The sequence below is a fragment of the Ambystoma mexicanum genome, chromosome 3p, assembly GCF_040938575.1.
Source record: "Ambystoma mexicanum isolate Mex_15411 chromosome 3p, UKY_AmexF1_1, whole genome shotgun sequence".
In the NCBI taxonomy this organism is placed as follows: domain Eukaryota; kingdom Metazoa; phylum Chordata; class Amphibia; order Caudata; family Ambystomatidae; genus Ambystoma; species Ambystoma mexicanum.
The window spans coordinates 379,132,441-379,145,548 of record NC_090925.1 but is presented as its reverse complement, the minus strand read 5'-3'; the positions used below and the strand labels follow the sequence as shown (position 1 = coordinate 379,145,548).

The window sequence follows — 13,108 nt, the reverse complement described above, 5'->3', positions numbered from 1 at the left end:
TATGTGTACTAATAATGCTTTATTAACATTTTCAAAAACTCCAAGTTAATTTCACATATGTTTATTTGTAAACTAGCAGTTGGCCTGGAAAGCCAAAAGTAGCTCCTGGTAGCTATTGATTTCAAGCAAAGCTGGCTCCCATAGACCAGAAGCAGGAGCTAAAAAGCTCCCAGCTTATTTGGAGCCTTCCATTCAGGATGGGGAATTTGCCAGTCTACTCTTCCTGGGGAAACTACCTGTGAAATTCTTGGCTGGACAGCTGCATGCTGATATCAAGGGGGATGCCTTTCTAAGACCTCATCAATCCGGGGTTTGACCGTCATGGTACTGAGATGCTGATGGGAGATAGCCTGCAAGTTATGGATGTAGGGGTGTGCCCGTTTGCCTATATTGTTGGGTTCATCAGCAGCCTACAATATGGTGGACCTTGAGGCACTGGTTGCTGTTCTTTCTGGGCGTATGGCATTAGGAATGGGTCCTCGGGTGGTTTCCATCTTTACTATCTGACCAATCTCAATCTGTTTAGCTGATATGCTCTGGATCCACCTCCCTCGCCTGTGGGGTGTTGCATGCCCCAGAGGTCCATGCTCTCACTGGCTGTGTTTAATCCTTATAGAGCACCAGCCTCTGCATCCATCGATATGCTCAGGATGAGAATAGCAATGATATCCCTGTGTGCTGCTGGTCAAGCATGTTAGTGGCCCTGGCAAGGTGTCACTCAGTGACTTAGCCTTGGAGGGCACAGGCTAACTTCACATCAGATCCATGCTTTTTAAAAAGAGCTTAGATCTGGACCAAGCCCAGCCACTGAAGGCCTGGGCACCTCTGCGCTCTGTACCGGCCATCTTCGCCAACTCCAGAGTTGCTTGCCAAGTGCCAGGCTGGTGCTTTAAAGAAGCAGCATAACACAAGATTTCAATGAAGCCCCTTCACTACTTTCTCCTACAATCAAACGTTCTTGTTCGTATTGGAGTACATTAGAAATCGTCTGACTGTTAAAAATATTAGAAAATGGACGAATGCTCAAAACTTTACCACGCAACAAAATAAACATTATACTATACACAATTGCTTAAACCCTCTAACCTCCACTGTGGTCGCAGATCTCACGCTGCAAGGTGTATGCTTTGCTGTCTGTGATCTTTCAATATCGATCAAGATGCAGAAATAAGTGAGGGTGAAACCTACATAAATCAAGACATTCTGCGCAGTGTTCCCCGTGACAGTGGCAGAACTGGCCTTTATTTTTTCAAAAACACCCTGGCAGAGGGTGTGCTTATTATCTCACTTCTCGCCAGTGCTTTAAATGGAAAAAAAGAAATGCAAGTAGTCACCAACCTAGGCTTTAAGTGGGCCGGGGCTCAGGGAGCCGGGCCAAAAGTTATTGACCTATTTTATTTAACCTCCCACTGTGTGACCAACTCCATTTTCGCAGTCCTACATTTGTCTAACTTTTGTCTTGCTCTTCGTGGCTCATTCTCTATTTGTGTCCATTTTTATTTCTCTATATCCCCACACTCGCACTTAGTCATGTTGTCACACCCTCTAACTCTCTGAGTAAGTCTTTTTTTTTCTACGCCGGGCCTTTGAAGCATGCTGTGCTGAAACATCTCAGGGATTCCTTCCAAAATCTCAGTATAATGGTTTAACATTCAGTCATTAGCTTTAAATGTGATTCTGTTAGCCCAATGCAACATCTCTCAAAGATGCTCATCAATTGCAGACTGATTTTTACCTGTTTTTACACCAGTATTGTGATGTACAAAAGATGGCAGGCTTTGAGAACAACTCCCAATTATTGCTCACTGTCATTGTCTATGATAAGGAATTTGTTAGTTAACTGAAGCTGTGTATGGGATTTCAATTCAGTAGGTTTTATCACGATTCAACTTACTTAAACATTTACATATTAGAATACATATTCGAATAGGCACTGCTAAGAAAAAAAGAGTGTTAAAATAATTATTTCCCCGTGCTGTCCAAACCAATCTGTGCTCGATAGGAAAACTCTGAAGGGATCCCATGGGTAACAGGAAGGGCCAATTTGCAAAAGGGTTTCCCGCGCCTGGCGTGCTGGCCGCTCTGGAGTTGCATGTTTGGCTCTCCTTTTGTTGTGCAAGGTGGGCCCTGAACGAGACATCAAGAACACTGTGGGGGAGAGAAGAGGCGGGAGAGGGCACAGCTTTCCATAGCAAAAGCTGCGGGAGGAAAGTCTTCTATTACAAAACAGATAAATGAAATGCTTTTTTCATCCTGCCACAAGGTTGAGTGCTAGCACTCTCTTTTGGCTTTAAGAAGTGCAGGCTGCCCCGTTTCTTTGCCTGGGAAGGGTGGGCGACGGCCCGGGGCGCAGAGCTAAATAGCTCAGGAGGTGGGCGCAGTAAGAAGCTCCACCCAGAAAGCTGCTTCTGATCTTGCCGGACAACAGATTTAAGCAGCCTGCTGTCCCGGTGAGTGCTCCTCTGCAATGTGCGGCTGGCTGCTCGACTTGTGGATAACTGAGATGCGTTTGGAATATGCAAACAAAGGAGTGCATATTACAAATGCAGCATGTGCGATGCTCTGGAGTCACACGCTCTGTGCCCCTCACTCTTTGTGCTGACAGCCTTTCAAGTGGAGCAATATATAAGTGTTGGCTCACTTAACAAGTCATTGTTTTTACACGGTATATGCCAAACATTTCAGTGTTAAGACCTGAACATGGGGCATTTTTATTCACTAGGCCAGCACAAGTATCAGTCAGCTAACGAAACCCATGCATTCTGCAAAGAGAATTAACGTGCCACACAGAAAAGTTGTAAACTATTTTCTTTATGTTTATGTCTCTTTATTTGACACACCAAAACTTTTTTAAAATATATATATTACTTTTTAATTACATATGGCGCATCAATGGGAAGGTTAACTCTAATTTTCGTCCTTAAGTATTGAAAGTGAGAAGTCCCCAAAAATGCACTTAATTCACCTAATGAGAATCAAACAGGACACATCCCAGGAGGGAATGTGACCAAAACCAAGTGCTTGTGATATTAAAAAGTGTTTATCTAAAATAGGGCAAACAGGATCTACTCTGCTCACGCCAAGAGCGTTCTGCAGAAAACATGTTACAAATCATTTTTATACAACTTTTGCGTTATCCAGGAGAGGGGAGGTCCAAGGGGCACATGAAGAGTTGGGATTGGTCACTAGGGACGGGCACCTATGGGTGCCATAGGGTCGGTGTGCTGGGATTGGTGCAGATTTGCGTGATGCTGTGATGATGCTCTTCAGGTCTATCGGTCAGCTGGGCTCATCGGGTTGGCATGCGGTGTCAGGCAACTTTCGTGTGGTTACATATTGATAAACACTTGACAGTTGCCCTTGTGGCCACACATTCCCATTAATCCAATTCTACAATCTGTCTTGTCCGGCATTTTCTGAGACCTGTGAATCTGACACCAAAGGAAAGATATTTCTCAAATGCAGGTTAACTATCATTGGACATAGGTCATAATGCATTTGTTAAACTCAGTGCTAGATCCATCAATAAGCTGCTTAACTGTGTGTTAGTATAATACAAGATATACTGTTTAAGGGGGTAAGACTTTGAGGTCACTGTGTGGTCTGGAATGTCCATCTGGTACAATAAAGAGGGTGCTAACTTTAAGGCTTAAATCACACATTAAAGGGAAGGGTCACGCAAGGTGCATAGCACAATGGTCATAAGTCTTTCTGTGGGGGTTAAAGGCAAGTTGTCTAAACATCATTGAGTATCTCCTAGTCTGCCTTGGCGCCATGAGAGGTGGGGGAGGAATCAAAACACCTTTGAGGTGCAGTCCTGCATTGCATGGGGAAACAGGACCTCCTCCGACATTTTTACATAAAGCCTTTTTGCGCACAATTATTACATCACAATTGTGACCGTCTAAAGCAAGTGATCATCATTACATGGTTGGGTGCTTTTATAATTATAAACCTCACAGTGATAGCTCCTGTATGGACATGTTATTTTCCATACTAGATTAAACAGTCCATTGTTAGATTCATTACATGCAAGCCATAACACATATCACGTTGCTGTTACATGAAACTGTGCATATATTTACATTGAGCTCAAAATGAGGTAGCTTAGTGCGGGCATGTGCAGTTTTTATGCAGGGACGTCATTTCACCAAAATGCCAGGGGTAGCGGAAGTGACATCACACGACCTGCATGGTGGGGGCAGGTTTATAGAGATGAACGACTTTCTGCTGCCAGGCCTTGAGCTGGGCTGTGGCTGGGTCACTGAGGTAAGACGGAAGACAGAAGATACAGTGCGAAATTTGATGCATTCGTGTGGCCAGCCTCCCATGAGAACCGGGCGGCTGCAGAGAAGACAGAGGAGAGGAGGTGGGGGGAGTAGCTTGTTCGCTGTGCGCGTCTTGAGAGGAGAGCTGCCGGCCTGTGTTCTAATATCATGGTTGCCTGCCATTATGAGGAAACAAAATGGAGTCGGTGGGCATACAAAATGGAGTGTCGATGTTCTGTCTGGGCTGGCCCCAAGGGCTACAGTTCACTGGTGGCACTCCCGCACGGGTGCCCTGTGCCCAGAGCAGCCGTGCCAGATTACAACCAGGAAGTGTGTCTTGACTCCGAGACCCCCCCTCCTCCCACTCAGTATTCTAGTGGCTGCTTTGGGATATGGACTAAATGCATCTGCTCAACATCAAAGGTCTTTTAATTGTGTAAACAAGCCAACCACTGCCTAGTGCGCACACCAGATGGCAACTCAAAGTTACATGGCACCTTGATTAGGAAAGTAGAGTTCATTGTGTGTCACTGCGCAGGCAGTAGTCCATGGCAAATCAATTCAGTGATATGTTTTGCAGCAATGATTTGTGCGCTAAACAAGTCGGCACCCTGTTGGTTAATGGTGTCTATGTGGTACTTCCTTATGTAACAGCACATATACCTGTTTTTGTCTGATGTGTTCAATATCCATAGAATAGCACACTGGAACGTGTTGTGTATGTGGCTCTGACGAGCATGCCATACTGTGCCCACACGTAAACATATAAAGCAATCAAAGAAGTTGCCTCAAATTATAAATCCACTAGGCCAAACGCCCTTTCTACACTGATTTTCACTAGCTTCAGGCCAGCACTAAGAGATGCTAATGCCAGCTCTGTTAGATAAAGCATGGGCCTGCTCTTTTTTTGCCAAAATAACCCCTGAGGCCTGAGTAATAGTGAGACGTGGTGACTGAGGAACTGTGGACCCTTTACCATGCATCAGAAGCCAGTTTTGTTGAAAAACGCTTCATCGGCTAATTACTAGTCAGGCTAAAGTTTGAAAGAGGCACATTACTTTCTGTGCATTGTTTATTGGGTCTCTCTTCTGCGGTATCCTGCCCTATCCGTAGATAATTCCCTAAAGATGTTTCTGTATTGGTGTTGGGTATGCCCACACTGAGACCCAGCCCTTCCTCCTCTAAAAGGCTTCAGTTACACGAAGCAAAAAAGTATTTGTACCCCATTCGAGTGGCTGATGTTATGGTGCAGCCATTTTATACTCGCATCCATAAATGTAAGCTGTCCAAATGAGCATGTATGGTTCATGGTTACAAACATGTTAATCTTAGGGTGAGTATTGTGAACGTGGTGTGAGCACCAAGCCATGTATTAGTTATGAATTCAGAGATTCGCACATACAATCCTTTTATCACAGACGTGTTTATCAAATGTATAAATCTCTGATCCCTGTTATAGTCCTGAAATGCTCTGTGATTTAATGCAAAGCATACAGGAATCCTCATTGTTGCTATTTGTCCCCTTTCCCAAGAGTACAATAAGAGTGTACCAGACTGTGCATCTTGGAATGATAACCTTCCATCAGAAAATAATTCATATGGTAAGTTCAGTATTGCCCCTTGCAAAATACAAGTGAGGTGGTACGAAAAGAACACCTGCAACACAGGGCCAGGTCAGTGGGCCCTCAGACACTGGTAGGCTGTTCAACCACAGTGTGCCAGTATGGACAGTTTGAAACTGCATTCAGGCAAGGCCTTCCCTAATAGCCTAGGAGCAGGTGAGAAAAACATTTACTTGGGCAGCAACAGCTGTAGTTTCACATTGGAATTCTTCTGTAAAGTACTTGAATCAAAATGTAACGAAACCAGCTTCATTTATATAGCATGATTTATTCATATTAAGGAGGTGTTTTGTTACATGACAGGGGTGGGGGGGGGGGTTGTGATGTTTCGCCCTGGGCACCATGCTGGCTAGAAACTGCCCTGAGGGCAGTTACTGAGGGACGGGTAGGGGCGAGTCGGCCACTAGTCTTGAAGGAGCGCTGCATGTTTGCGTACATTTGAAGTCTCGCCACACGCCTGCGCAACTAAGGCATCCTGGTATCCTCAGATAGCAAAATGTGTGTCCGTTTGTGTGGCCCTTGAAACACGCGTTGTGAAGCAGGCCCTTCTGTGCACTTGAAGGAAGAGTAAACTGCAGTTGGTTGGTTTTCATCCAATCTTTAAGGACGTGTTTCGACCTACTGTATATTTCAAAAGATGCCAGAACTGCTGATAACTTCTGTAAAACCCAGTTATTGTCTTCTCGATTTAAAGACCCTCGCGCTTCCCCATCCTACGGGCCCCCTGCAAAGGGGGAGGTGCAGCCCCACAGTTGAAATACCACTGGGGTAGAACATTTCAATGTGACTAGTAGAAACCCTGGTGGTCGTGTGCAGAACCCCGTGGCCGCGGCATTGATCGGCAGCCGCTGTGAGTTCCGTCATCGGTACAACCATTTCTAAACACATGAGCAATCGCCTTCCAACATTTCGTTGTGTAATCGCTCCCTCTGAGGGCTGTAGTCGCGTGACAGTGCCTGCACTCAGTGCAACTCGCTCCCTGCGATATGAGTTGTAGTTTGCTTGTTGGCCGATGGCAGTTTTGACTTATATTTCGTGTAGTTCTGCAAACAAGCTCTAAATCTACAGTAGTGCTTTCCCCCAAGAAGCCTTGTTTGGATTGCAGCGCTCTTTCCTATTCCTGCTAGATGTCCTTGTAAGGAAATAGTTGCGCACACAGCGAAAACTCTGCCTTTGCAATAGCACTTGTGGGGATGTATTATTTTAGACTGCAATAATGGTCAAGGAATGTGCAATTTCAGACTGCCCTATTGGTCAAGGGGTGTGTTATTTCAGATTGCCCTAGTGCTCAAGGGACGCAGCCAGATTAGCCAAGGGATGTGCTATGCCCTTTTGGTCAAGGGATGTGCTATTTCATGCTGCCATAGTGCTCAAGAGATGTGCTGTTTCATGCTGCCTTAATGGTCAAGTGATGGGCTATTTCATGCTGCCATAGTGATCAAGAGATGTGCTATTTCATGCTGCCATAGTCCTCAAGGGATACGCTATTTCATGCTGCCATAGTGTTCAAGGGATGGGCTATTTCATGCTGCCATAGTGCTCAAGAGATACGCTATTTCATGCTGCCATAGTGTTCAAGGGATGGGCTATTTCAGACTATAATAATGGGAAAGTGATGTGCCATTTCAGAATGCCAGATTGGTGATAGGCTGTGATATTTTTGACTGCCAGAGTGGTCAAATGATGTGCTATTTCACACTACCATGTTGGTCAAGGGATGGGATATTTCAGACTGCCAAAGCAGTAAAAAAGAAGTGCTATTTCAAATTGTCATGTTGGTCCAGAGCTGTCCTATTTCAGACGGTCCCAGTGGTCAAGAGATGTACTATTTCAGGCTACCCTAGGGGTGAAGCCAAGTGCTATTTCGAATGCCCCAGTGGTCAAGGGATGTGCTCTCTCAGACTACCCTAATGGTCACGGTTTGTGCTATTTCAAACTCTCGTAGTGGCCAATTGATGTGCTATTTCAGACTGTCCTAATGGTCAAGCAAATTGCTATTTTGGACTGCTTTAGCGGTCAAGTATGTCCTATTTCAGACTGCCCTAATGGCCAAGGTTTGTGCAATTTCAGACTGCCCTAATGGTCACGGGATGTGCTATTTCAGACTGCCATAATGGTCGCGGGATGTGCTATTTCAGACTGCCCTAATGGTCAAGGGATGTGCTATTTCAGACTGCCCTAATGGTCAAGGGATGTGCTATTTCAGACTGCCCTAATGGTCAAGGGATGTGCTATTTCAGACTGTCCAATTTGTCAAGGGATGTGCTATTTCAGACTGCCCTAATGGTCAAGGGTTGTGCTCGTTCAGTCTGCCCTAGCGGTAAAGGGTTGCGCTCGTTGAGACTGCCCTAATGGTCAAGGGTTGTGCTACTTCAGACTGCCATCGTGTTTGCGCTGGCCTATGGTCCCGGCTCTACCCCGGCTGCACGTACACCTCACACGCGTCATTGGCCTTATCATGAACTGCATCAGCAAGGCTTGTGATGGCGTCCAGGAAACGCGGCAATGCGTCAATCGCCGACTCTGCGCGCTCCACCGCCCGCATTCCTCTCACTGTGCCGTGAAATCGTGCGCGTCACATGTACCCAGCCGAGAAATATATATCCAAAGCACACGATTATTTGGTTCAAATTCTTCTTTGGTGTCACGTCGCTGATCCCCGTCCAGGTTTTCCAGTGCTGAGGACTCCTCGTGAGGAGGGGCTGGGGCACAAGGGCAGGGGGTGGAGACGGCTTTGGGTGATTGGGGATGTCTGCTCTCTCCAAGAGCCAAGCTCTACGCGCTATTCTAAGCTGGAAACCTCGGGAAGCGGCCAGTGCAGGGAGATGATGTGGGAGGTGAGGCGAGTGGCGCGAGGAGGCCATTTTATAAGGAGGGTTGGGTGCCCGGGAAAACCTGACTGCGTATCTTAACAATAACAGTGCATTGCTACGATTTGTTTTATGGTTTTCACATTCCACGGGGCGGAGGAAAAATTGTAAATACGTTTTTTAAGGCACTGTTGGTAGCTCTGTAACAGAAGTCTCATCACACAGTCGGTATATTATAAAGAATGGGAGGAATGAGTTCAGGGCAGCATACGTAGAGAGACTACGGTCGGGGGGGGGGGGGGCAGCCGTGTGGCGCAGTAGATGACATGCTGCCTAAAGCACATTTCAGGGAGCGATTTCTCAGCTTTTATCACGCAGGTTCCCCTACACGAGAGCCACCTTGAACTTCATCACTCCCCACGCACATTCACTGCCTGACAGCAAGAGCTGACGGCAGGGTCAAATATGTTCCCGATAATCAACATTCTTTTAGCGAGGGCAGCTTTTGGCCAGCAAATGCTCCTTTTAAGCGACTTAGGGCCTCATTTACAAAAACCCTTTACAATGGTGCAATCCCACTGGAAATCTCTGTGGGCCTGACCTACAAAGGCATTTTAATCCCATTGCTTTACATTTTGTAAATCAGGCCGTATAGTTTAGTTTTCGAAGACTATTTCCTTTAGGGAATATGTGCCTGACGTCAACCCCCTTCTGTGGCAAATAGACAAAGCAATGGAGGCAGAGGGAGGGTGGCTGGGGAATCTGAAGGGACAGGGTTTTTGGCCTTTTCATGGCAGAACAAAGAAAGGCAGCCAGCGGGGCAGCTCAACCCCTAAATGGCCAGTTCAGAAAAGCTTTCTTTGCCAGAGTCACAGACACCTCCCAAGGTGTGGGGGGCTCATTTCAATTGAAAAGGCTGCAAGGCCGTGGAGCTGGGCCTCGGATAGGCTGCTTACTAAAGGGTCCGAAGAAAGTAAAGTTCTTATGAGATAAACAGAAAGCTGGAAATGAACATCCGTGTGTCAGTAGCCAGATGCTGCAGTAGGGTCAGAAGCCAGCCACCGAAGACTTCCTCACCTGACGAAGACAGTGGAGTTAGGCACAAAGAATGTTACCCCAGCACGACCCCACTCAGAATGAGGCTCAAAACATGCCCAACTTGCATCCACCCTTCGTGTTGGCTTTGCACTTTCATTCTCCACAATGGTAGCGGGCAGAGGGGTGATTTCTATAAGGCGCAAGGCTAACAGCTAGCAATGAAATTGAGCAAGGACACTTTTATTCTCATGAGCAATTAACAACTGAAACGGCTGTATGGCAAAACCTTTGAAATGGTGCTCACAACTTGAGACAGCCCGCCAAAAAGGCCAGAATCGACACAATAACAAATTCGCAGCGGTGACTTGTTTTGAAATAAATAGCGGGGTTATTGGAAACCTAGTAAGCCTTTTCAATCAACTATTCTTTCGTGTGTGTTAATGTGTGGATGGGAGCACGCTACGCATTGTTCAATCATTCAGCTCCAGGAACCTGTTTACTTTAAGCTGCTTTGGGATTCTCTACACACACTCAGATAGCAACAGTTAAAGGTTGCATGGCACTTTGCATAGGAACCGGAAAGAGAAACATTTTCCTCGGGAACATTTGAAATCACCCAAGAACTTCGCCAAATTTGGCCATCCTTAAGGTGTGACACATGTGGCATATTAGACGATACACAGGTTTCATGTCAAAACATTGACATTCAAATTTTCATAGAATGGGGCTTGCCATAGAGCCAAAAACACGCTTTTGAACAAACAACTCAAATACGGCTGCTTTGATTTTTGTCATGTCTAGGCCTTAAGGAGACGTGGTTCACACAATGCAATACTTAAAATCACAGAAGGAAATTCTGAGCTATTCACTTTTCAATTGTTAAAGGGGATGCATCTTTATTTTTGCACATGCAGAGTAGAGCAGGTAAAGGCACCAGTAATTAGAGTAACGGAAAACAGAAAGCCTGCGTACAGACGGACACACACGGCCAGCAACTGCTTTATTCGGAAATGTGCACAACCTACAGAAACCACAAATATACGGAAGCATACAACATACCCATGCTTTGATATCACAGATAAGCGCAAACACAGACATGCACAGCCATACAGGAGATGTCCAGAAACGTACAGGTTTTTAGAGATGCACTCAACATATGGGACACAGAAATGCGCATGGAAACCAGGGGTGGACTGGGAACCAAAAGAGGCCCTGGAAATCATTTTCAAGCGTGTTCCATGATGCACATTTTCAGCAAACACAGCCCCTTTCTTATGAGAACAATTGAACATTAAATGGGTTACCATAAAAAAAAGAGGCCCAGGGTGCAGAGGCCTACTGGAAATCTCCAGAGTTGCCAATAGGCCAGTCCACCCCAGACGGAAACTGAAAACATCTGCACACGAACACACAGGTGCACAGCCATGAAATGGCCTGAAGTGAAGATCCACCCGGTTCTTTGCAAAACGTTAGATTGCACCCACAAGTTGGTAAACTTTGGCTTCAATGTTTGCTAAATGAGCTTGCCAAGTTAGTCTGTCATCAAGGGGTACCCCTAAAAAAGGATATTGATGTACTCATTCTATAGATTAAGGGCCAATGTGCCACGATGTACTGTGTTTCGATTTCAGGATTGAATATCATGACCTTTATTTTATTATTATTAATACTAAGGTCACTGATTTTGAATAATCACTTAGTTTATTTAATAGGCACTGTAGGCCCTTTGGTGTTCTCTCCCGCATGGCCAAGTCGTCGGTGTGCCTAACCCCTGAATTCGGGCAGTAGCGAACCTTGAGGGATTTGCCTCCGGGAAACAGAACGCATGCATGAGATCTGCAAGATACAGATTAAATAATATTGGGAAAGAATGCAGCCCTGTTTGAGGGAGACAGTATTTGGAATATTATCAGTTTTTGCCCTGACTATGAGAGTCTGACTGTAATACTAGTTCCTGACTACAGAGCAATAACCATTTTAAGTGAGCACATTAGAATGCCCCAGTTTTGTAGCCGATGCCAAACGCACTTGCGTCAGACAAAATGAAAGGAGGCCCTATAATCAATAAATGCTGCATAAGTGGTCTGTCCTCTAATATGCCAAGGTGCAGCGACTACAGAAGTTACTGCTAAAAGACTGGTCATAGTACTCACTCCTTTGCAAAACCTGTCTGTTGTGCAGTATAATTTTACTGGTAGTAGCTGTTTAGTTCCAGCAGGTGGACCCGCGCGAAACTCTTAGCCGGTGCATCTGGCATGGCCAAGGTTCGATAGTTAGCAGCATTGTTGCACAGGCCCTTTTTATGAACTAGAACCACTATGCTTTACCTCCAAGTTGCAGGAATGCAATTCAGATGGCCAATAACTTTTCATTTTAAAGTCCACCAAGATGGGCTTGGCCAAGAACGCGGGAGTTCCTTAAGTATCCTAATATGGCTGATAAAAAGGCCTTACCAAGGGTGAACTCCCACTTGATGTTAGTGAAAGCTATAAGCAAATCTGTTGGAATATTACAACCTATTCTATCAGTTACACATTTTTTCCCAGTCGTTTTTTGACGGCCCTGACAGCATAGGTGCATTTAAATTTGTTGGCCATACCAATTTCTAAAAGGTCAGAGAGTCATTATTTTAGCAGTGGCCAGGGCTTGCCATTGTGCAATTTTGTTGGCGCTTTGATGATTTTCCAGCCATTTAGAGTATTCCCCTTCCCTTGTTCTTCTTTGTGTTTGTAATATCTGTTAAATAGAGCTTCATTAGCTACAATATTTTCTATGATGGAAGCACTAGTTGCAGATACTCTGGTGAAATTACCCTTGCAATCTTGGGTACATCGGCCATTTAACATGCATAGCCCCTGTATTCCAAAAAGATTAGCTCAAGCAACCCCACGAGAGTCAGCTGCAAAAATGTTGATTCTGGAATTCCTTCATCGGAGAAGAGCTGAAGAGGGATTCTCACATTCAAATCCCCCATAACCCAATTATGGTGACGATCACTGTAAGATTCAAGTACATTTTGAACTATACTAACCAGAGTTAAGTTGAGTGTCTGTCCAGGCGGGTCCTATAGATTAACTGTAAGTAAGTTAAACAAATATCCAGTCAGAGCTTTCCAGTTAACTGTGCCTAATGAAAAATGATTGTTTACACTAATTATTAGTACCCCCCTTCAAACGGCCCAACGTACCTTTAGTTGTAACCCTCTGTATGGCACATCTACCATCAAGTGTAATTTCCTCGATTACCAAGTTTCCTGGCGAGCAATTAAATCCACAGGCATTACAATGGGTTAATAAGCCATCTGCTTCAAGAAGATGGAAATGGCCCTGATTATTCCATGATATCAAACTGACACCTGGATAAGGGTCGT

General features: G+C 45.2%; 1 protein-coding gene across 3 annotated transcripts in view; it reads left to right on the top strand.

Annotated features, from left to right (window-relative positions):
- Positions 1-13,108, top strand: part of EDN3 (endothelin 3) — a 491,982-nt gene that overhangs the window by 104,324 nt on the left and 374,550 nt on the right. The gene's annotated exons all lie outside the window — the stretch shown is intronic.